This window comes from Dermacentor silvarum, chromosome 10, assembly GCF_013339745.2.
Source record: "Dermacentor silvarum isolate Dsil-2018 chromosome 10, BIME_Dsil_1.4, whole genome shotgun sequence".
Lineage (NCBI taxonomy): Eukaryota > Metazoa > Arthropoda > Arachnida > Ixodida > Ixodidae > Dermacentor > Dermacentor silvarum.
Genome location: NC_051163.1, coordinates 47836469 through 47860768, shown reverse-complemented (window position 1 = coordinate 47860768; position 24300 = coordinate 47836469). Strand labels below are relative to the sequence as shown.

The 24300-nt window shown below is 45.7% G+C and overlaps 1 pseudogene; it reads right to left on the bottom strand.

Moving 5' to 3' along the window:
• Nucleotides 1-22408: 22408 nt before the first annotated feature.
• Nucleotides 22409-23097, bottom strand: LOC125940995 (UPF0746 protein DDB_G0281095-like; annotated as a pseudogene).
• Between the last annotated feature and the right edge of the window lie 1203 nt (nucleotides 23098-24300).

The window sequence follows — 24300 nt, the reverse complement described above, 5'->3', positions numbered from 1 at the left end:
TTTATCCGGAGTCAACCCTTACGTCGTGCCTCGTAATCATCGTGGTTTTGGCACATAAAACCCCAAAAATTGATTACTCAACCGGACTCACTCACAAACTCGTTCGTCGATCTTAGTGTGTGCGAGTCTGAGATAGCCGACTCAAGATTTAGTTTGCCGACCTATGTAAATAAGTATCAAGCGTCAGTGTAGAGGAGAATTTACATGTCAGCTTCTGCGACTGTAATATTTCTCTGTTATTTTTATTTAACAGGAGTTCTCCCACGGTATATATATAGAGACGTGTTGTACATGTTGTGGTTCCGATCACACAAAACACAAGGTATTCTGCAGACTGAAGCGGTCGCCCTTATAGTAAGCCAAATGGTTGTGGCACTATCGCGAATAAAACTATTGCACTACTTAGGCTATGGATAAATGACAAATATGTCCAGTGTCAGTCTCTTACAGCAGCTGGAGCTTAATCGGGTAAACAGTGATCAGCAATCACGAGTTATTGGCGCACGCATTAACGGGGAGAGCCTCTGACACGAAGTCTTTAAGGGCGTCCTGAAAAATAGGTCGCATCGTTCACGGTTGTTCGTCGTCGCTGATAGGTCATGTGACCCGGCAGCAGCCGGCGACCCACTACCGCCAAGCTATGTGTGTATCTCTGAGCATGTGACCCGATTGACAGCAGTCATCGACTAAGGGTAATAGACAGCTACACGCAGCACCCTTTTATGACACCTGGCGTGTTACGATGTAGGTGTCATATGTAGACGCCATAACCACCGTCTGCACACGCGCGCACAAACCGAGCCTTTGTGCGTAGGTCTACACACACTGCCCCGGCTTGGCTACACTGGCCAACCTCTATTTCCTTCTTTCTCTGATCGCACCGAATTAGTTTACGGCCTAGCCGTGCAGATGGCGCTCACAGCGGGCCGGCCACAGGCGCTGTAGCGACTGTGTGGTTATGGACAGGGCCTTGTTTGTTCTTTAATATCTGGAGCTGGATAAATGGCATGTGCCGTGTACCGCGGCTAACAGGCTAGTAAACAAACAGCTCGGAGAGGAGCCTGCTTAGCGCGCACGTGTGTGTGTGTTCTTGTGTGTCTAGTGTGCCCCGAAAGTACCACAGCTCGCTTGTTTCGGCGTCTGCACAACGGGCCATGAGCGGAACCCATAAATCTCGTGCGTGGACCAACGTGTACGTTGTGCAAGTGTAGCATAAGTGTGAGAAACGTTAACAGATGAAAAGCTTCGAAACGCCATTTCTTTCTTTCTCTTTTATTGAGAGCAGGGTTGGAAAGGGGAGGAGGGGCGTGTGTGTCTGCTAGCGTAACTTACGTGTACGGCATTGCAAGCCACAAGATTAACAAGGTGCTAGAATTCGGCTTCGGACTTCGTTGGTTCGTAGTACATTCGATGACGTCCGAATACTTTCTGTATTATAGATAGATAGATAGATAGATAGATAGATAGATAGATAGATAGATAGATAGATAGATAGATAGATAGATAGATAGATAGATAGATAGATAGATAGATAGATAGATAGATAGATAGATAGATAGATAGATAGATAGATAGATAGATAGATAGATAGATAGATGCCAGCGCCAAATGAAGTTGGGAGATTCCTCATTCCAATGGAATACAAGAGTTATGAGAGCAAACGTATTTGGAGGCTCCGGATTAATTGAAATGTTCTGGGTTATCTAAGGGACATCTAAGCTTAGCGCAGGAAAATATTCACATGCTGTCCATATGAAAATGTGGCCGTCGCGGCAGGAAGTCAAAGCGGCGACCCCGCACTCAGCAGCAGTAGGCCTGCCACTAGGCTACCATGGCGGGCGATAGGTAAAGCTACGATTAAGTTACGTCACGTTGTTTTAGTGTATGGTAGGTACTGGGTAAGCACGAGCTAGAATGCGGGCAAGAAAATCCATTCTACTCGCATGGGCACGCACTCAGCAGTGCAGTGTCTTCGAGGTACAAAATTTATTAACATTCAGAACCGATGAATATCGAGGAACTTTATGCATAAACAAATGATTTGTAAGCAAAATATTGCGTCAAGGGGCTGTTTAGGAGCCGCTATACATATTTAACCAGTGGCATATTATATTTTCTGTACAGTTACCAAGAAAAACGAAAAGCAGTAGAAGAAAGCAGAGTATGCAGGGTATTGTCGTATCACAATTCACAGTGAATATTTAAGGTGAGACCCCAATTCAGGTACACCGAGGTAAGAAATGCCTACACCTCATTTATTTCTCGCAGGCAAGAGTTAGTAAACTAATTGTAGAGGAAAATTTGGGCGAAAAATATGGCAGCCACATCGGCGCCTCCGTGTTGCTATCTCTGTATGTTTTCACACTAAATATATTCAAAATATCATGTAAAAACGTCGCAGTTTCGCCCAAAAGGCGAAGCATCGATCGCGATAGCAAATTAGTCGACAGCTATACGAAGTAAAGATAGTAGTTTTATTGGCTGCATAAACTTGTAAACGAAGGAATATCAGTTAAATTTACAAGCATGGCGTCACGCGCGCGCAGGAAAACATGATCCCATCTCACTCAATCACCGCGGAAACTCGCTGTCAAAACACTGTAGTGAGAAAGCTCTGCAGCAGCAGCGAGAAAATTCACGTTCTTGCCGTTGCTCGCATCAACGCGAACTAAGCCCCGATAACACAGTCAGGGCGGACTCTGCCCCCGCCGCAGACGGCTTTCAAGATACAGCCGCGCGGGCGGCTTTGCGCGGCGCACAGCGCGCATTGAGGCAAGCCGCTCTAGCCTTCGTGGTGTTGCCTGCTATGTATGAAGCGGAGGAGTCTAGTCATCAGCCTCGCATAGAATTTTAGGTGTCCGAGCGGTGCTACCTTGATGTGCAGGTACGAGCCCACGTCTATGGGTCACTGGTGTAAGTGCAGTAATAGCTCCTGTAAATGTCTACGGGAGCCATATACAGAGACCCTATGCATTAGGTATGTTAGGGCTGAGCCCCACAATCCCACAGAACGTGGGATTTATACGGCAAGCAACCCAACGGCACGCATTACGTTGTATGTGGAATGATACGAGATTTGGAAATGCAGAGACAGAGGATATGAAGCGTTTTGAGGTCAACAATTAATCTGATAGTCCTTTCTGTGTAGAAAAGCTATTAGGTGTCATGATATGCTCTAAAGGCTGGAATAACTCCTTTAATTAGAATGATAGTTCATCTATATATTCACACTTAACACGACCTTGTGTGTGCGTGCGTGCGTGCGTGTGTGTGTGTGTGTGTGTGTGTGTGTGTGTGTGTGTGTGTGTGTGTGTGTGTGTGTGTGTGTGTGTGTGTGTGTGTGTGCGTGCGCGCGTGTGCGTGTGCGTGCATGCTTGATATATGTCACTCCATTTGGTCGATCTGCTTGGTTGACTTTGACTTATTTGGAGAAACCACAGGAAGTCCTATGTTTTGTCTGTTCTTTTGCTTACTTTTCTGTTGTGACTGCATAAGCAGGTTTAATAAATGTGCTTTATGGCCAGAAGTTTTTGGTCTGACGTCGTATTATCATTTCATGACGGAATTATTTATTGCGTGTGAAGAAGCGGTCGCAATATTTGGCCAGATTTCCAATTTCATCCAAATAAATTGCAAATATAAAATCGGCTGAATGAAAACTGGGTAAAATAGGTGAGGTCGAAATCCACGACCAAGCGATGGCTTTCCTTGCAACAAAATCTGATTTCGGACGCCATGCTTTTGCTATTTGTATGCACCGGAAACGTGTCTTAGACACCATGTTATGGCCACAAGCTTATTGGAGAATGCATCAAAACAACTTCGCCCTACAATTGACATAGCATAGGCTACCGCTAAGAAGGTATTTGTATTTTTCCAGAGACGGCTTTCGAAGCATACCTAATAAACAAGTCTACGGAAGCTTAAGCTTAAAACTGGCTTAAACCTGGCAAGCAACACCATTCCACGAATTGTCCGAGTAGTTAACATGTCGCTTCAAGGTTCAGTTCAGTGATAACATGAACGGACACTTTCTCCACGAATTCGAGTATAAGCCTGTTATATTTAGCCACGTAGGTGATTAGTGTTCCCCCGTCTGTCTAACAAATTACTATGTATCACTTCTTGCGTCATGATGGAAATTCGGAACTTAGAAATTTGAAGAATTCAACAATGAACATTCTAGTTCATCGATTACTCCAGTAAACACAAACTGTCATCACTATATCATATCTTTCTACACTTTTCGTACATTATCAGCCTATTGTGACCAATCTTGCTCAGTGATGGCTTAACACCTTCACTTCCTTTATTTCTGCTCTACCTTTTCCAATAAATTACGACAGTGGTGTGCAGAATAAAGGAATCAACAACTACAGGTGGAATGAGGGACCTAAATTGATATTCATAAAGATAGTAGTAGAAAAGCAGAATCAAAACGTGCGGCATATGACAAAGTAAGGACAAACAAAACAAACAAACAGACAGAATTCAACGATAGCAGATTTCAGAAAGAAACGAAAAGCAAAGATGAAAAGCTAAGCAGACGACAGAGTGATGGAAACAGACCAAAACCGGGACAGCCAGGCAGACAGGTCCGAGTAGTTCGCCGATGAAAGACGATGTGCGAAGAGGCCGAAACCGTCCCTTTCTTTTAGAGCTGCCGTCATTCTCTCTTGCCTTGCTCATCTTCTTATTTTGTAGCACTTGTTGTTGCTTTTTGTTTCTTTTTATTCGCCTCCTTCTTTATAACCAGCAAAAAAAAAAAAAAAAATGAGACGACGCCACGACGCTGGACAGATGGCTCGCTGAAAACAGAAGTTCCAGAAGCCGTTCCCAGACTTCAACTTCTGTGCCTCCTGCTTATGAACTTTCTCTGTGCATTTCAACAAAAAGTAAAGGCAGAAAAAACCAAATCTTCTCTCTATAAATCCCCAGAGCATTTTGGGACAGCTGCACGACTAGATCCTCGGTCCGTTTGTTTTCAGCTCTGTGTGGCCTCCGGCTTCGGACTTGCTTTTTCTGACACGTTTCATGCTCGGTGCAATAGCGCGCGGTTTGTACTGAAAGAAACGGAGAGGAACGCCATGGAATGATAAGTGGTAGAAGGTGCAACGCTCGAAGAATATGTGGGTTGTGAAGACAAAAAAAGAGAGACGTTAAAAAGTAGAAAAAGAAAAGCGTTTTGCCCGAGAATCAGCCACTTCCTTTTGTATTCCGTTCCACCCTTCGGCTTTGGACACGGCATCAATTTCTTCTGGCTGGCTACGTACCGTTACGTTATGGTACGACGGGGTGGTCGTGCGTGTATAACCGCGTAGGACAACAGTGCGAAGAAACGTAAAAGGGAGAAATAGGTTTGCAAAAGCAATTTGGCTGCCTGGCAGAAACAAGCCCTGCCACGTCGGTATATCGGCTACTACATCGTCTTTGTTTCACGGAATGTACGCACCTACAGAACGTGGCGCAACCGACAGAGGCGCGCAATCAGGCGAAGAAGCAGTTGCGTGGCTAAGGCTGCACTAAAGATACGTGAGATATTGCCACGTGTCATGCCTTGCGACATGTTAGGCTTTCAATGTGAGCGAATTTGACGCGCAAGTCTGGCGCAAGGCGCAAGGCATGCAGACGTGTTTCTCTGAACAAACTTCTATTCTATGGTTGCGCAATAGCTGACTAAGCAATGCTGTGTTTTTGCTGCGGTTGCAGTGAATATTTAAAACTAAGTTTACTGTGCCAGTCCTTTTTGTCATGGCGTCATAGTCATCGATAAGTTCTTATTGTCGTCAGACAACCTTCTCATCTTAACCCTTTTCATATGCCACAAAATAAAATAAAAAAATAAAAACACTTTGCCCATCACCGCACCACGGCATCTATAGCTCACACCCCTGTGGTATGTTGTGCTGTTGATTACCCAAGTTTACCTTGCGGGCACTGCCAAATTCCAACATATTTTTAGCTCTGATTGTTCAACAAGGCAGCTACCGCTTCTCTCATTAACTCATAACGAAATCCTCAATGGCGGTCGTGGTTCTTCGAAGATGATGAAGAGTTTGTTAGGCCTACATAAACGCTGCTGAGAAATCAGTTGCTGTCATTTCTAAAAACGTTTGGTTTCGGCACCATTCCTTTGTTCGACCATTGAACATCCCATCAAAGCATCCACCTACCTGCGAAGCTCTGTCTTGTTCGGAACACTGTGCAAATTGTCACATTAACTTTATTGTGAGGAGGCCGCAGGATATTCAATGACAACGAATCAACAGTGCTAGGTTGGGAACCGAGAACGCGAATTGGGATAGTACGGGACAACTGCGCCCTCTTTTTTCTTCTGTTCTTGTGGCCCTCTAGCGCGTGCAATGTTTCAAAAGATCGATGGCGAATGGCCGCTTCCTGACTGGAGTGTTGCCGGAGGATGACGACACTTCCATTATACATGAAAAAAAGGAGAAGAAAATGCCAAGCAACATTTGGGTACGCATACAGGGACAACATGGGGCAGCAACTTGGAGGCTAACAAAGACGCTCGAGAACGAATTTAGGACCGCGCAAAGAGTGATGGAACGCAAAACGTTAGGCGTAACGTTAAGAGGCAGGAAGACAGCAGCGTGTATCAAATGGCAAACAGGTGTAGACAATATTCTAGTTGACATTAAGAGAAAAAAATGGCGCTGGGTAAGCCATGTAATTCGTAGGGCAGATAACAGGTCGACTATTAGAATTACATAATGGGTGCCAAGGAACGGTAAGCGCAGTCGAGAATGGCCGAAAATTAGGTGGGATGATGAACTTCGGAAATTTGCAAGCGCAAGTTGGAATCAGCTAGCGCAAGGCATTGGTAATTGGAAATCGCTGGGAGAGGCCTTCATCCTGCAATGACATCAAAATAGGCTAATGGTGATGATAATGGTGATGACTATGATGACAGGGACAATTCCACAGCAACTGACTACGGAGCTCATGTACGAGTGGTGTCACGCGATATCGCATGAATCCCTCATCAAAATACGGCGCATGGCAGACAAATGCGAGGCGATCACCAAGCTAGCATTCCGCCGCGACAGCTGGCATTCGGGGCGTTAATGCACTTCGTCGCCGAGCTGCCTGGACTCCCTGCGGAAAGAATGCGTGCACCGCTAATACAGGTCTAGTGTGCCCGGAGTGCCCGCCATTTTTCCCCACACAAGTCAGTCTGTGGCCCTAATTTAGGGAAGCGACCATTAGCGTGTATCGCTAAATCGTGTCGCCCGACAGCCCATTTCCGTTTTAATGTGCTTTCGCGCGAGAGTGGTAGTTTTCAAAATATTCCAGATGCGGCTCTTATGACCAGTATGCCTTGTGAAAAGCAGTACGAGAAACTGCGATCATCGTTTCGAACCGAGCTTGGTACACCGTCTGTATATCAGTGTTGCTGGAACAATGTTTGGCACAAGAAACGTTTATAGGAAGCCTTCACCAAAAACCAGAAGTGTGCGTCATCATCATCGTCCTCATCACCGTCATGACCATCGCTAACGTCACCGTCTTTTTGCACTGATCGATCCGAAGTTAGCGATAACGTAAGTGCGGAGCAATCATCATGATAAAATTTACCATGGAGATAAGTAGTTCATGTGTGAAAAAAAAAACATTATTGAAAGCGATCAGAACAGCTGCACCCGAAACAATGAGTGCGCTTCTTTCAGTATACAGACGTCAAAGACGTAGCCTGCAAAGCTACTGGCACTAACCTCGTACTATCGGTAATGATACCACTCATGTCAACGCCATTAACGCTCCAGGTAATGTTGAAGTTATTAACCCTTTCAATCTGACGCCACTGATTTGATAAATTAAAATAAATCGTAAGAAATACCACTGACACAGGGATACTGATTCGCGTTACATACGTTATTCGAGTCCACAGGAATATCTTCGTTTTCGGAGAAGTTCGTGGGAAATTTAAAAGCGAATATTTCGCAATCCACCGCAAAGCGGCAGAACGACGAATACTTTCAAAATAGCCGAGCACAGCAACACTGAGCAGCAGAGCAACGTCTAGCTTTGACTGGAGGGCTTCACTGCAGTGCACACATCTCGCGGAAAAACGCGTGACGACAGCTGCAATTACTTACTTCTCTGCGAGCAGCCACCGCATTAGAGCTTACAGATATCACGGAGACATTTATGTGACTGCGTAGTCCCCCTGCTGCCGGCCACGGCGTGTTGCTGTGGCGAATATCTCTGTCTCTATACTCTCAGGCTTACGCAGGCATCTGGCTGAAGTCCGTAAAGCGCTCGGCAGCTCAGGCTACTACTGCGAAGCAACGCGAGTTCTGAACTGCTGAAAGGCTTACTTCGCTGATGGAAGCGGTGAAACGTGGTGTGGCGTCTGTCTAGCGAAGCGCTAATGGCAGCCGCGTAGCGAAGGACATGAGTGATACGCCTTGGTTTGCTTTCGCGCGGCTCGTCAGTTCAGCGTGTGAAGTTGGCAGGCGTTGCTTTCCCGTGCGTCCTGAATTAATGAGCGCAGTGAATATGGGTTGATTTTTTCCCCTTCATTCCCGTATTAAGCACACGTGCGTTAGACTCCGTGTCTGCAGCCTGAACATTTTGCACGCGCCTATCGACAGAGGGCGGAGCGGGACGCTGGGATTAGCGTTGCCTGTTGGCCAGCGCCGGAGTTTCTCTCAAGGCCCTTTGTCAATTCAGAGTTCGTGTGTCATTGTCGATTCATATAGAGATCAGTTGTACATTCAGAGGTACGATACGACCGGATCTGTTACAGGCATATGTAGCAGTGCAAGGTAGATAGAGAATTTCATCATCATCATCACCATTATCAGCCTATATTTATGTCCACTGCAGGACGAAGGCCTCTCCCTGCGATCTCCAATTACCCCTGTCTTGCGCAAGCTGATTCCAACATGCACCTGCTAATTTCCTAACTTCATCACCCCACCTAGCTTCCTGCCGTCCTCGACTGCGCTTCCCTTCATTTAGTATGCATTTTGTAACTCTAAGGGTCCACCGGTTATCCATCCTACGCATTACATGGCTTGCCCAGCTTCATTTTTTATCCTAATGTCAATTAGAATAACTGCTATTCCCGTTTGCTCTCTGATCCACACCACTTTCCCCATACCCTGAGAAGTTATGAGGGGGAAAAAATTAACGAGATGTATACAAAAATGCTAGAATAAAGGACATCTCTAGCTTTCCTGATTAAATCAAGCAGGCTAGGTGACTATTTGTCACCGCCCTGTCACCGCCCTGTTTAAGGGGATGCAAATAAACCATCATCAGCATCACAGTGGGATTAGCGTTGCCTGTCGGCCAGCACGCGCTCTCGACCCAGTGCGGGAGTGTCTCTCAATGCACTTTGTCCATTCAGAGTTCGCGTGAGTGAGTGTACGCGTATGTGTGAAAAAGAGATATAGAGGGTGAGTAAGTTAACGCACTTTTGAGACAGCTTTATTTTCTGTGAAGTTAACTTACTACGTATTTTTGAGACAAGTCTACAATCTCTTTAATGGGAGCTGGAGATGACTGCCTCGCTTAGGGTTTGCGAGGCAGCAGCAGTAACGGACGACAAATGCACAGCCTTGACGCCTGTAGTTGGCTGCGTCACGAAGCCGAAGGCGATGTTTGATGCTTGGCGAGCGGAGAGTGTCGATGATAGGTGTATGCGCGGTAAAGTGACACATACCTGAATACATTTAAGGTTTCGTACCCCTGCGTCATAGTGGGCAGGGCCGTTCAGGGTATTAGCCAGGAAAGGGCACGTAACTTAGTGGCACATATGCATTTGCACGCACGCAGTACCTAAATTGTCTCTTCGGGCACATACAGAGTGGCGCTTACCCAGTGACCCAATTTGTCCACTCGGTCAGAAAGCAGCCAGCGGCAAGTTTCCTATTTGGGAACGCACCCAATCACGCAAGTCGTCTACTTTGCACGACAGCTCCTAGGAACATACTAAGTGGCCCATGCTCTCCATATACAGGGTGACCCAGCTATTATGCAGCACGATTTAAAAAAGTAAGAATGGTGTTACGCGAAGCCAACCTAGCGCGTATTGTTTCCTGTGCAGTGGAGTAGCCGCCAGTAATTTTTTCGTTACTGAGATTTAATTAGATAGTTGTGAGTGACTAATTGTGAGCATTGTAACTCGAGAAGTAATGTCCTAATTATCAAAGTGTCAATGAGAAAGTTGTAGAGCAACATGAAAAACTACCGATACAGCTTTCTGTTGCTCAATACGTGCTACATAAATGTGTTTTTCCGAGTGTGAAAGAAGCCCGCGAATACACGCAGAATTGCCGCACGACAGGCCACTCGAGGCACTTTGCGTGTATTCGCGGGCTTCTTTCATAATCGGAAAAACACTTTTATGTAGCACGTATTGAGCAACGGAAAGCTGTATCGGTAGTTTCTCATGTTGCTCTACAACTTTCTCATTGACACTTTGATAATTAGGACAGTACTTCTCGAGTTAGATATTTAATTACAATTACCTAATTAAATCTCAGTAACGAAAAAAAAATACAGGCAGCTACTCCACGGAACTGAAAACAATACGCACTAAGTTTGCTTCGCGTAACACCGCTCCTCTTTTTTTAAATCGTGCTGCGTGATAGCTGGGACACCCTGTATATCGACAAGTGTAATCGGTGAGGAATCGACGATGGAATCCAAACCCCGTTGAAGATGCCAAAACAAGAAGTTTTGCACTGATTGGAATTGGTCTGATCTGACGTATTGATTTTTAGCACACTCGCCGTATGAGGCGGGGTACGTAGCCCGACCGAGGACGCTGACCCCTAGCAGTTTGACATAGATATACATCAGACATCATACATATCCGAAATCGGCATACAGTGGTCGGTATACTGCTTCCACCAATGCATATCTTAAAAGAAAGCAAAGTTTAAGCCAATTCTCCTTAGAACATAGGCTGCTGGAATGTTTTGATAAATACGGGACGTTTTACTTTATCGTTAACATAATTTTTTTAAATATTACTCGTGACACGCAGCACAATCCTACTTCTTGATTTAGATTAGTCTTCGAGGCAGATATTATTTGGAAAAAAAAACGGAGTGATTGTTTGACCAATTAACAAAATATTGCTATAATTACCTTTCAAATTTTGCTACTTACCTTTTTTTGCTAAATACTTTTGAACTAATTACATTACGCTACTTACTGCAATTTACGAATTGTATCCGGTGACCTTTAAAGTCATATCCAATTGGAACGAATTCTGAGGATGACGCAAGTTTTGAGATTTGCGTTCCCAATGCTTGCGACGGAATGCACTGGTGTCCCAGTAACTTTTGAGCTTATGTGCAGAAACGGCGTTCTCTTAACAAAGTAAGTGGGAAAACAGTGAATTATTACTGCAAGTTTGACTGCGATTACCTCAAAACTGGTGCTAGTATCAAAATTCTTTCCAAGTCGATGTCCCTTGTGAAATAACTGGATCCAACTAGTGTATTGCATTATGAGCGCTAAAGTAATTAGAATAAAAGGTAATTAGTGAACTTTGAGAATTTGTAAAGGACGCGCATTGATTTCCAGTGTAAGTATAATCTACACCTCTTCGAGTTACCAGCTCTATAACTAGATTTCTGGAAAATTCCACAGGCCTTTTTTAAAAATTCTGTTAACGTTAAAGTAATACTCTCGGTGTATGTTCCAACAAGTGTATGTATAGTGGCATAGGCTTAAAAAATATTTGCCGCTTCTAGTTTTAACAAAGCCCGCTTAACCCGTAATATTGCGTTGAAGGCGTGAGGCAAATTTGCCGGGATGAACCTCCCTCGATTTGTTCAATACACAAGGCAACCGAAAACCCCGTGTCATACAAGGCGCGCAGGCTTAATTTTTAACTTTACGTAGGATGAAAATAACTGTACCTTTGATAACCTGACAGCATATTTACTCTAGCCCCTGCCATGCGTGTCAATGAGGCTATATTGTTCATCATTATCGAAAATCGGAAGTGAAGTTTCGTGCTATTACTCATCGCGCAAAGAGAACAAAATTAAATTTGCGGGTGGTTACGGGCGCATAATTGGCATACGGGTTTGGTAGCGGGAACGCATTGAACGTGTTCTTTTTTTCTTTTTTTTTTTTTTTTTTTTTGGGGGGGGGGGGGCTTTTCTCTCTAAATGAACTTTCTGAATGGTCACCCCCAGCGAGAGAGAGCCCTCTAACATTAGTGATTAATGTACTATGCGGGCGCGCCATAATGAATGATTGCGCATGACGAACGCACGAGCCCAGCCAGCCAGGCCGGACGCCGACATAGATTTACCGCACGTTCGCATAACGCTCGCGCCTGCGTAAAGTACGAGATTGCGAATGAGAAACTGGCTCAAAGATGGATGCCGAAAAGAAAGCCGTATTTCTTGCGGCAAGCATCCATCTAGGAAACTATTAAACAAACAGCGCGAAGGGACGAAACTTGGGCACTGCAGAAGGACATCAGGTCGAAAACCTAATTACACTGACTACCCGAATGTATTGTTTTCTTAGGAACAGATATTTCAACGCAATTCAAAAGAAAAACGGAGAAAGAAAAATGGCAAATGAGTAACGCCGAAACCCACAATAGAGGAAAGTTAAATGTAAGTGCAAAAATGTTTTTGCATCCGACCCAAATAACTGCTGTGCGCTGGGCGTGTTAGTATATTCGAAATTGGCGAACATCTCAGTGCCAGTAGACAAGGACGAAAGGGAGAGGTAGGTACCACAATAAGATGTACAAGAACGCCCACATGAAAATGCGGCCATCACTGCTGGCAATTATAACCCTTGACTTGGGTTTTTAAAGTATAGTGTTTTGTTCAGAGTGAGAACCGCTTACTGCTGCTTCCACTCTATTGCTAAGCATAAGAATAGATTCCTAGAATTTCTCAAAGCTCCCCAGTTTCATGCAAAAACTTGAGCACTTTCTTTTATCTTCCTCCGACTCTCAATTTTCTGTGTAGTATGTCTTCATTTTTAACTTTAACTGTGATAATCTGTCTATCCCGCACTTTTATCATTTTTTAAATGTCTCTTTGTACTTTTCCCTATTATTGACTAATCCGCAGCATTTTTATTTTTTAATGCATTCAACTGCTACTTTTCTGTACTAATGCCATGTCACCTAAAAAGCCATTATTATCGTAAATTATCATGTTTCCTTTGTTGTTTGTACTAAAAATAATTGTCATCATGCACAGGAGGCCCCATTTCAGTTTCTAACTACGAGACCTCTTTCTATATATACTTTTTTAAATGTATTTATTTAGAAATACTGCAGAGTCGCTTGGCTCCAAGCAGGAGTGGGCACAAGAAAAAAGAACACCAGAGAACACAGCAACAACGGCAATAAGAACCAAACAGAGAAAATGAAGACATGAAACACTGCAATTGAAACAGTACAAGAACACCTTCACCCACGCATTTTCTTCAAGTTTGTAATAAATACGTCAACACTGGGGCTATCGACAATACCTTTCGGCAATTTAATCCAAGCGCTTATGGTTCTAGGAAAAAAATGAATATTTAAAAATGTCGTTTTGAGCGCTGTATTCGTTGATCATTTTCCCATTATCAAAACCAGAGCTTGTGCGCAGAGTGTGACGGGTAATAAAATTGTGATTGTTAATTTGTATTAGGTTGTTATATATTAAGTACAAATATTTTAATCTGCATTCGGCACGTCTCGCTTTAAGTGTATCAAGACCAAGATAATCAATCATTTCTGTCACACTATCAGTGCGTTTATATTTGTTGCAAATGAATCGAGCCACTGATCTTTGAACTTTTTCTAACTTGACAACTTACAATTACTTATGTAATTAACCCCGTTTTTGTCTTAGATACAGCTCATTCTGATATTCCTTGTCGCAGCCGCTCGTAGACCCTTCAACGAAACAAACTCTATCTCAACGTTAAACTCCGGAAAACAAGGAACCAAGCCACATTTACATAGCACACATTATGCTGCCTTCGTTCTTTTCTGGCTTCCAACTCGAGAATGCAATTTTAGGCACCAAAGCGTTACACAGACAGGATACGTGAGGAGAATTGCTACCGCAAGGTGACATTCCGATATCGGTGGAATACAACAAGTCTTCCGTTCATCATTTCGGCGCTCGAGACCTTAACCTAACCGCCGCTGCTTGGGCTGCTGCTGTTGATGGCAAAAAAAAAGAAAAGAAGAAAAAAAAACTAGAAAAGCAGGAAAGACACTGATACGACCGGATCCGTTACACGCATATGTGGCGATACAAGGTATAGGTGGAAGAGTTTTGAGGAAGAAAAAAATTGGTTACGGCGATGTAGGCAAAAATACTACGATGAAAAACATGTACAGCATACTTCATTAAATCAAGCAGGGTAGGATGCCAATAAATCATCATCATCGTGATCACCAACCCACTACATAGGAGATGTCAATACTAATCATAATCATGTCACCGGGGATTACAAAAGAGACAAATTCACACCTAACGTCCATGTCCCTAAGTTAATATGCAGAACTAATTACCTTTAAGAATAGCTAACCTTGGTCAACTTAGCCTATTGTTTGAAAGGCTTAAGGTTTACTTAAAAGCAGTGGTTGTGTTGAAGAAGCGGCACGTGGTTCTTGTGCATCCACCAAACTTTATTTTCATCCACTAAAGACAGCTAGATGGCTCTCGTTCTGCCGCCTAGATTCACCCATAGGTAGCGTACCCGTAAGTGCTGATGACGTCAGAGAAAGAGAACAGCAGTGGGAAAGGAACAATCCAGTGAATGGCACGCAAGGAAAAATTGAATCGCCGAACGGAGCGCTGCGCAAATCAGATTGGCACGCGTACAAAAGATGCGCGAACACCAAAAGCGTTTCTGCCGCTTGGGTTACTGACACGAAGCAACGCAATTAAACGCTTCCGTGCACAACGTCGGATTGCTCTAGCCTCTGATCTCACCTCTGTGCCGTGAAAGCGAAAGCGAAGCAAAGAATAATCAGAAAAAAACGATGCCGTCCCTTCTACTGTTTATTTCTGTGTGTTTTTCACTGCCTCTCGATAGCAGACGACGCGCCAGAGACAACAGACGACAAATCAAGATAGTGGTAAACAAATTGTATGAGTACGACAAACATATTGCACGAAATTGAGGAAGTCTGCCGAAAGCGAAACATAAAAGAGGGCACTGTATAAAAGGCAGATGGGGAGCGACAACTCAGGTCATACATAATGCGCATTAGTTTAGCTGGGAAACCTAGACAGGGAAAAACAAACACACACGAAGAAAAGGAAGAAGCCACGTCAAGGTAGGTAGTGCAATGCTGCGGTAAGCTCCGCAAAAAAATAGGGAGGGAGGGAGGGGGGGGGGGCATAGTGGTAATGGAACGTGAGCTGCACTTCGAAGCTACTGTCGAATGCTAAGCAACTCGTTGCCTAGACCAGACGGACAAACAAACAAACACACACACATACAAACAAACAAAGATATATTGCAGCCAGCACTTATTTTGATGCATCCACCAAGACGGAGCCAAGCACATCCGGACATTTCTATCCGGGTTTTCCCTCTGTCAGCTAATGGGAAAAGGCTCTGGGTTCCTATCACCTAACCCGTCTTTCGTTTCCATATTGGCCTATAGCGCGCCATTCTTCTGTTTTTCTTTTTTTCTCGGTATGCTCTGCTAGAGCAGTTGGGCAGCTGCCCTTTTAGCCAGCATATTTTCCTTCACCGTCACGTTCTACCCAACCGCGGTCTCGGCGGGAACCGCTCTTTCTTTTTCTATGCTTCGTAATTCTTTTCCCTCGCTTCGTCGTTCACTCGTATGCTATACGAAATGGCCGAGTCATCTTTCGGCCTGTTCTTCTTTCCTTCTTCACTTTCACCTTGTACAGATTTGTCTCCAGTCAATTTTCGTTTACCTCTTTTTTGTTTCTGTTTTTTTACCAGCACCCAGCCTACAGCGAGATTGTGCTTTCCTCTTCTAGGTTTTCATTCATTTTTTGTTTTAACTTCTGGAACAGTTCGTCTGTCGCATACCTTGCCGTCGTCTGCGCTGACAGAATTAATGTGGTCACCCGTCGCCAGGCAGACGATGTCCGCAAAAGGGATCGGTTGTCAAGAACAAAAGAACGAAAAAAAAAGAAATACAACAGACAACCAAAGTCGAAGCCAAAGCGCGAAGTGAGCAGCGATCTATCAAAATGGCGCACTGCTTTGACAGCCACTCCTGCTCCTTGTCGCCCATTAGCTTTAAACACAGCCCCAGACCAATGTCTTTTTTATTGTTACTTTTTTTTTCTTTTTCTGAGCGTTATGTGCCTTTGACGCGACGTGTGTCGGGAGCTTGATCATGTGTTCAGTGCGTTTAACGAGGAAGGATTTTGATTAGAGTTGCTTCAAAGTAAAAAAGACGCTGGCTCACGTGGTCATTTTTTTTCTTTTTTTCGCTTGTTTTCGTATCAATTATTCGTGAAGGCTTCGCACGGCGGTAATTATTGACATTGATGTACAAACTTGGCCCTAGTATAGTTTGTCTTTTGCGCATTTGTATCTTTAGGAAGGCGATTCTACTACATCTATAGATGAGACACGCTTGTTTGGTCAAGGGCATGTGACACGGATGTCTTCGGATCAACTTCCTCCAAGTGGGGCGATTTGAACTAGGTCTTCTTTCGGGCGTTTTACGTGCCAAAAGTAGTCCTGATTATGAGGCACGCCGTAGTGGAGGGCTCCGGATTAATTTTAACCACCGCGCAAACTTTAACGTGCACTACAACGTGCACTACAACGCAAGCACACGGGCGTCTTACAGCGAAGCTGTTAAGGGCTCACTCTTCGATGGTCGTGTCCGGCAATAGAAAAAAACTCTCATTGGCCGTATGCTGTATGTGCGAGTGAAAGCGCGCTAGGGCGAAGGACGCGATATTTCACGGTGAGCTAACGCACGGCGGAGAGCAAACGCGACTTCCCAGTGTAAGGGGAGCGGTGGGCGATGAGGGCATCGAGGCTGTGCGCGTGCGTGGCCGCTCCCCAACTGCGGCGCATGCGCACAGCATAGCCGGCCTCTGCCGCCTGTGCCGCCGATTCTCTCTGGTGTCTCGCCCACCTCTCACTTAACAGTGTCGACAACGGCGTTTAGCCGTTCCGTCACGTAGCCAGCGTTTTGACAGCGGTTGTGTACGGTCACACGTACAACGCCCACAACTGCTGTTGACGGCGGCAGCGTTTTGCCCGCGTTCGCACAGAACGCGCGCGGCGTTGGTGACGTGTTTGTAAAGAACGTGCAAACCTTTGCCGTACACCCTATGGCGGTGCACAATGGCGACCTTAAGGCCACGGTCCCTGTGGTGACTAAATATATGAAAACCACCGGATCATATAAAGTTCACATTCTTTAATAGTTCAAATAACCAATTACACCATCACGTCTTAATAGTCATAATTGGGAATACATAACTCCCACCATAGTACAGCTTCGCTGGTCTTCCATCTCCACCCCAGTGGAGGGGCTGACAGCCTTTTTTGCTTTTCGCCTCCATCGAAATGCGGCCACCACGGCCGGAATTCGATCCCGCGACTTCGTGCTCAGCATCGCAACGCCTTAGCTACCTGAGCCACCGCGGCGGTTATGAACAAGGTCCACAGAAGGAATAAGATGCGTCCGCTATTGTTTCGCAAGAGATGGAACAACATTGCATTATAATACCAGTTATGTGTGTCAACAAAACAAAATGTGCACAAGTCTGCGCGTGAGACAAAAATAGGAATCACATTTGGCCGAGCAGGAACAGTTTTTGATATAAAATTTTTTTTACTAATACTAAAGTGTACTAGAATGGGGGAGTGGGTCCAGCGGACGCCTTTGCAAGCGCTGAGGGTGAAGCAAAAAACGCGGAAAATGTGGCGGTGCTGCCATCGCCTTATTCTGAATCTCCGGCCAATAAACGTTGGCTCCGGCTGTTTCGGCAGCGCTCATTGGCTGAGGCGAGCTCGCGGGCTGAGTATATCTGTCGTCTGCTCGACGCACCGTGGTTGTTGCGTCGTTTGCGTTCTTTCCGCCGCTCTTTTTCCATTTTATTTACAATAGATCGGTGGGGAATAATCTCAGTGTTACCGCCACCGAGTATCCGCGTGTCAAAGTTCCATGCAGCTGTGGTAGGGTCTCAGACGCGACAAGCGTCCGGCCGGCGCACGGGGCCGCTGATTCCGGAGAAAGCGACGGTGGCGCCACAAACTTTTCAATAAAAAAAGCCTCAGCAGGGAGCCTGCGTTGGACCCACTCCCCCAATCTTGTACACTCTACTAACAGAGTTGGGCTGGGGTTTTTTCAAGAATTAAGCACGTCACTAAACGGCGATGGATTAGCTCGTTGAGTCTGGTGAGTTAGCAGTCTCGGTAGCAAGAGCTGTTGATGTTAGGGCCCTCAAAAATAGTTTTCTTCCCTCCATTTGCATCGTATGAAACTTTAAATGTCCCAATGTCTTGCAGATAATACAGTGAAAGGTTGGAAATTATAAGCTTACATAACGTCTTCGGACACATTTTTGCGATTTGTCTACACATTCGGCTTCACGTGAAAGCGCTTTTGCTGGATAAACAAAAAGGGTGAAATGGGTACGAGATGTAAAGTTTTCAACATGCACCACCGAATGTTGTTTTCTAACACCAAGCGTACAGATAGAATCACACTTGTCTGAGCAGTCGAGCAGCCGGCTGCGGGCTGCAACAGCGCCGCGTACCGGCAGTCGCTGGGTTCGAGATATGTTGGATGCAAGCGCCAAAAGCCAGCACGCGGCATGTGCACTTGCGGCCTATCTGCGATGTCAGCCTGTATATTTGATCATAAGAGATAGTCAGTTATCTTACTTTTTTTTTCTTCTCCTTTTTTTGTTTTTTGCTTGCTGTCGCTTGTGGAACGACCACTGTCCGTGATAAGCGTGGATGTGGAACGGAATGCATTCACTGGCTCTGAGAACTACACATGATTCAAGGCCGCGATTTTGTAGCGATGCCTTTAAAGTAATAATGCCTTTTCGCGCTTATCGCGCTTTGTGAGTGGTCAGAGTGACGGTCCGCTCGCGTTATCAACGTTTATATCGTGAGCGGACCGCCGCTCTGACCACTGAAAAAGCGCGATAAGCGCGAAAAGGCATTATTACTTTAAAGGCATCGCTACAAAATAGCGGCCCAAGATAAAAAATGGCAATGATTCATCGGCGTCTCGGTGAATGGTGACGTCAACGCCAATTGGCACATGAAGTGATAGACGCAAACGATGACTGACACGAAGTAAAACGCATTTTTTGCTATGTTATCAGCTGCGGCGCCGGCTGCACGCGACGAAGCAGGCAGCGAATAAGCGCAGATCTCGCCCACCCACGTTCGTGACAAAATCTACAGGCCGATAACAGAAATGGCCGCGAGAAGCCATGCCGCATGCAGGCTTTTGGCGCTTGAATCCAACATATCTCGAACCCAGCGACTGCCGGTAAGCGGCGCTTCTGCAGTCCGCAGCCGGCCGCTCGACTGCTCTAGACAAGTGTGATTCTATCTGTACAAATACGACGATTAATAAGCAGGTCTTACGAGCGTCTGTGCTGAACACGTTGAATGTATTTCACAACGCCCCCCACAAATACCAATACCGACATCATCTCTCTAGTACCTGCCTACCGCGAACACATATTGCGGACACTTCTACATGGCAGGTATCGCTGGGCATGTTCTCAATGATATTGCCCGCAATACTATCGGCCGAGGGCACCCAAAAACGTTTGGCGCCCATTCTTTTCTAAAATACAATTTTCACTTCTTAGTAAAAAGACTGACACGAGACATATTTTAAACGAATTTAATATCAATACTTTTTCCAAAGCAAACGGTGAGAAGGCTACAGAAAAATACGCCACTACAGTTCACTGTCGAATCTCATGTTAGTCAATCAAATATTCGTGCCTTCGTTGCACTACGACCACTCCACATAGCAGCCATTCCTATCGTTAATCTCTCGAGAAAAAAAAAACAGCACCGCGCGAAATAAATCGCTAGATAGTTTGTTATTGCGTCGATTCCGAGCACGGCATTAAATTACCTGCGCAAACACGCGCATTAAGCAACGCATCGAAGCGTGTTCATGAAATTATGAGTCGTTACGCCAAAGGAATGCGTATATTTTCGATGGGCTAATTTCGTAGAATGTATGGGACGAAAAACAGCCCGCTCTCAGTTTCTCTGAAATTCTTGAGGAGAATCGGCTGAATAATTGCGCGGGTCCGTGAGCCAGTGACGAGGAGAGATTGCAAGAGGATCGGTGGAACTATACAAAGGAATACCAGTGAGAGTTACGACTGCGAGCAAGTAAAGAAAAAAAAAGAAAACGCATAAAATGTCGAAGAAACGGCATGAATAACGCCGATTCATAAGTAGGGGCTTGGGCCCGCTTGAATGTATTTGATTAGCGGGCTGGAGCTGAATTTTGAACGCGCCCTCAGAGAACGGAGATTGAACAACGAATTTCAGAGCAAACTCTTTCCTCATTTTTTTTTATTTCTTATTTCTATTGAGAGCCAGCGAACAAATCTCTCGTCTTGCACTGTTCAAGGTGCACCCGCACCGTAATCGAGCCGGCGCTTATTGTTTTAGAAGTTTGAAAGTGTTAGCTTTTCTCTTCCGGAGAACGAGTGTGGAAAGAGGGCTAAGAAAAGTACGCGACGTATGAATATCTCGTATTTGATTTGAGCAGAGTAATATGAGTACGTATGTGTGCGCGCACACACACACACACACGCACACACAACAACGCCAACTTCTTCCTCTTCGTGCATCGTGAGTATATATAGAATTGGCCGGCACTGTAAAGAGGTGGTCGCGGTACTTGAAAATTATTGCTCTGTCGCCGACGGTGTTGCGCGCCCCAGCGCGCTAGTTCTGGCTCATGTCAGCCTTCCGATGGACGAGGGATAGCCTGAGGCCACATTGAATGCGTTAAATTAGTCGAGGTTCGCGTAATTCCGGCTCTTGATCTTTCTCTCTCTCTCTATATATATATATATGTAGATATACCGGCACATTTCCTAACTTCCTATATATATATATATATATATATATATATATATATATAGGAAGTTAGGAAATATGCCGGTGCAAGTTGGAAGCAGCTATCGCAAGACAGGGGTAAGTGGAAATCGCATATATGATCGTATATATCGGCTGATGCTCATATATATATATATATATATATATATATATATATATATATATATATTGTAGCATCCGCGGTGACAGCACCACTTCTGCGCCCACGTTTTCCCCTGGCACGCACGTCTGGCTCTCAGTCCCTACCACCGCAACTGGACTCTCTTCGCAACTACTGCCCAAATACGAAGGCCCCTACCGTGTCGTCGAACGCACGTCTCCAGTCAATTACCTTATCGAACCCGTTGAACCGTCTTCGGACATGCGCCGTCGAGGGCGCGACATCGTCAATGTGGAGCGCCTACCAAGATATACCATGACCCACTCATGGTCACAACCTGCTAAAGTCGCCGGGCGGCTCCCTTTTCACGCCCGGGATAATTGTAGCGAAGCGTTGGAACTCTGAAGTGGGTCGTCCGCTCCAGCGCCTTCTAGTGGGTCGTCTTCTTCGGCTCTCGAGCGCCGGTCGTGCTGAGAGTCCGTGCTGCGCTTTTTGGACTGTCGCTCTTGCGCTGCTTTAATTACCGCCTAATAAACACCCTTATAATATATATATATATATATATATATATATATATATATATATGATCATCAGCCTATATTTATGTCGACTGCAGGATGAAGGCCACACTCTGCGATTTCCACTTACCCCTGTCATGCGATAGCTGCTTCCAACTTGCACCGGCACTTTTCCTAACTTCCTATATATATATATATAGCAGCGTGTGTGATTGCGGAAATGCGCAAATATGGCTGAATCCGGTCTTCGTTTGTGTCTCTCTGAGCCGTTCCGATTAACTACAGGGTGATCATTTTTAAGTTTTGGGGAATTTTTAGAAATGCCTGTGGGAGCTAGCATAATTCTTGTCCTTGAGCTGGATTATGCGAATAGGCGGGCATTACTACTCCTATCATGAGACATCTTAAACACGTATTTCAATAATTAAGAAAATTCAATAATTAAGTGCCTATTTAATTACTACTTTACGACATATATTGCAATTTACGAATGGTAGTCTGTGAGCTTGCCAGGCGTATCCACTCGAAATGAATTTCCAGGATGGCTCCACTTTCGAGATATTTCTACCAAAATGTGGAACGAAATACATGGGCCTTCGAGTTGCATTTTTGCTTCAATGCTGAAAAGAGGGATTTCTTAAAAAAGTAATTGGCACAACAGTGCATTTTTACGGCAAGTTTAATGACGCAGCTGCTGCTGCTGCTGCTGCTGCTGCTGCTGCTGCTGCTGCTGCTGCTGCTGCTGCTGCTGCTGCTGCTGCTGCTGCTGCTGCTGCTGCTGCTGCTGCTGCTGCTGCTGCTGCTGCTGCTGCTGCTGCTGCTGCTGCTGCTGCTGCTGCTGCTGCTGCTGCTGCTGCTGCTGCTGCTGCTGCTGCTGCTGCTGCTGCTGCTGCTGCTGCTGCTGCTGCTGCTGCTGCTGCTGCTGCTGCTGCTGCTGCTGCTGCTGCTGCTGCTGCTGCTGCTGCTGCTTGCTGCTGCTGCTGCTTGCTGCTGCTGTGCTGCTGCTGCTTGCTGCTGCTGCTGCTGCTGCTGCTGCTGCTGCTGCTGCTGCTGCTGCTGCTGCTGCTGCTGCTGCTGCTTGCTGCTGCTGCTGCTGCTGCTGCGCTGCTGCTGCTGCTGCTGCTGCTGCTGCTGCTGCTGCTGCTGCTGCTGCCTGCTGCTGCTGCTGCTGCTGCTGCTGCTGCTGCTGCTGCTGCTGCTGCTGCGCTGCTGCTGCTGCTGCTGCGGCTGCTGCTGCTGCTGCTGCTGCTGCTGCTGCTGCTGCTGCTGCTGCTGCTGCTGCTGCTGCTGCTGCTGCTGCTGCTGCTGCTGCTGCGGCTGCTGCTGCTGCTGCTGCTGCTGCTGCTGCTGCGCGGCTGCTGCTGCTGCTGCTGCTGCTGCTGCTGCTGCTGCTGCTCTGCTCTGCTGCTGCTGCTGCTGCTCTGCTGCTGCTGCTGCTGCTGCTGCTGCTGCTGCTGCTGCTGCTGCTGCCTGCTGCCTGCTGCTGCTGCTGCTGCTGCTGCTGCTGCTGCTGCTGCTGCTGCTGCTGCTGCTGCTGCTGCTGCTGCTGCTGCTGCTGCTGCTGCTGCTGCTGCTGCTGCTGCTGCTGCTGCTGCTGCTGCTGCTGCTGCTGCTGCTGCTGCTGATGATGATGATGATGATGATGATGATGATGATGATGATGATGATGATGATGATGATGATGATGATGATGATCTACAAGCTGGCGTCATTCTTGAGATTATTTCCAAGAGGGTACGCCCGGCAAACTATCCAGTTACAATTCGTAAATTCCAATATGTACCATAAAGAAATTAATTCGAAAGATAATAAGTGGATTTTTTCGAATTACGTAGTTTAATATGTGTTTTGATTGCTAGGGCAAGTATTGTCCGCCTCTCTGAATAATGCAGATGAAGGACTAGAATTATGTTATATGCGACACGGTTATTTCAAAATTCTATGAAACATAAAAATTATCCCCCTGTATACTGTATGACTGGCACAATATGCAGAATAATCTGGATATTTAACATTGTTTCTGCACTCTTACTTCCGAAGCCGAGTGCTCTCTTTGGACCTTATTCTGCTGGTCTTAAGATATTACTTCTTTAGGCGAAATACACTCAATGTTATCTCCTTCCTTTGATCAACGAAGTCGATGTGACAACGTTACCGCTGATGAGACTTTTGTTTTCTTACTTGAATATCCGCGCGCGTTCATTCGAGGTCAAATTGGGCGGAGACGACTTGTACTCGAAAATTAGGTTTATAGATGAAGATAATTGCTTAGAACGTACAGCAATAATCACCTGCAATTAGCATTACTGCCCCCTAATTATGTAGGTACACACTCAAAACTGTTGAGACTTATTCATCCAATGTATGTTAAGTAAAAATGTCACAGTTTCGCCCTAAGGGCGAAGCAATGAATGCGATAGCAACACAGCAATGTCATACGAAGTAAGGTGAGCGGCTTTGGTAGCAACAACACGCAGAACTGTTGTCGACGCCATCGGCGTTTTGCCCGCGTTAGCTCAAAATGCGTGCGGCGTTGGTGACTGTTGCTGGAGCCTCTGATATAAATAGGCACTTGGTGCCGCAGCTAAACGT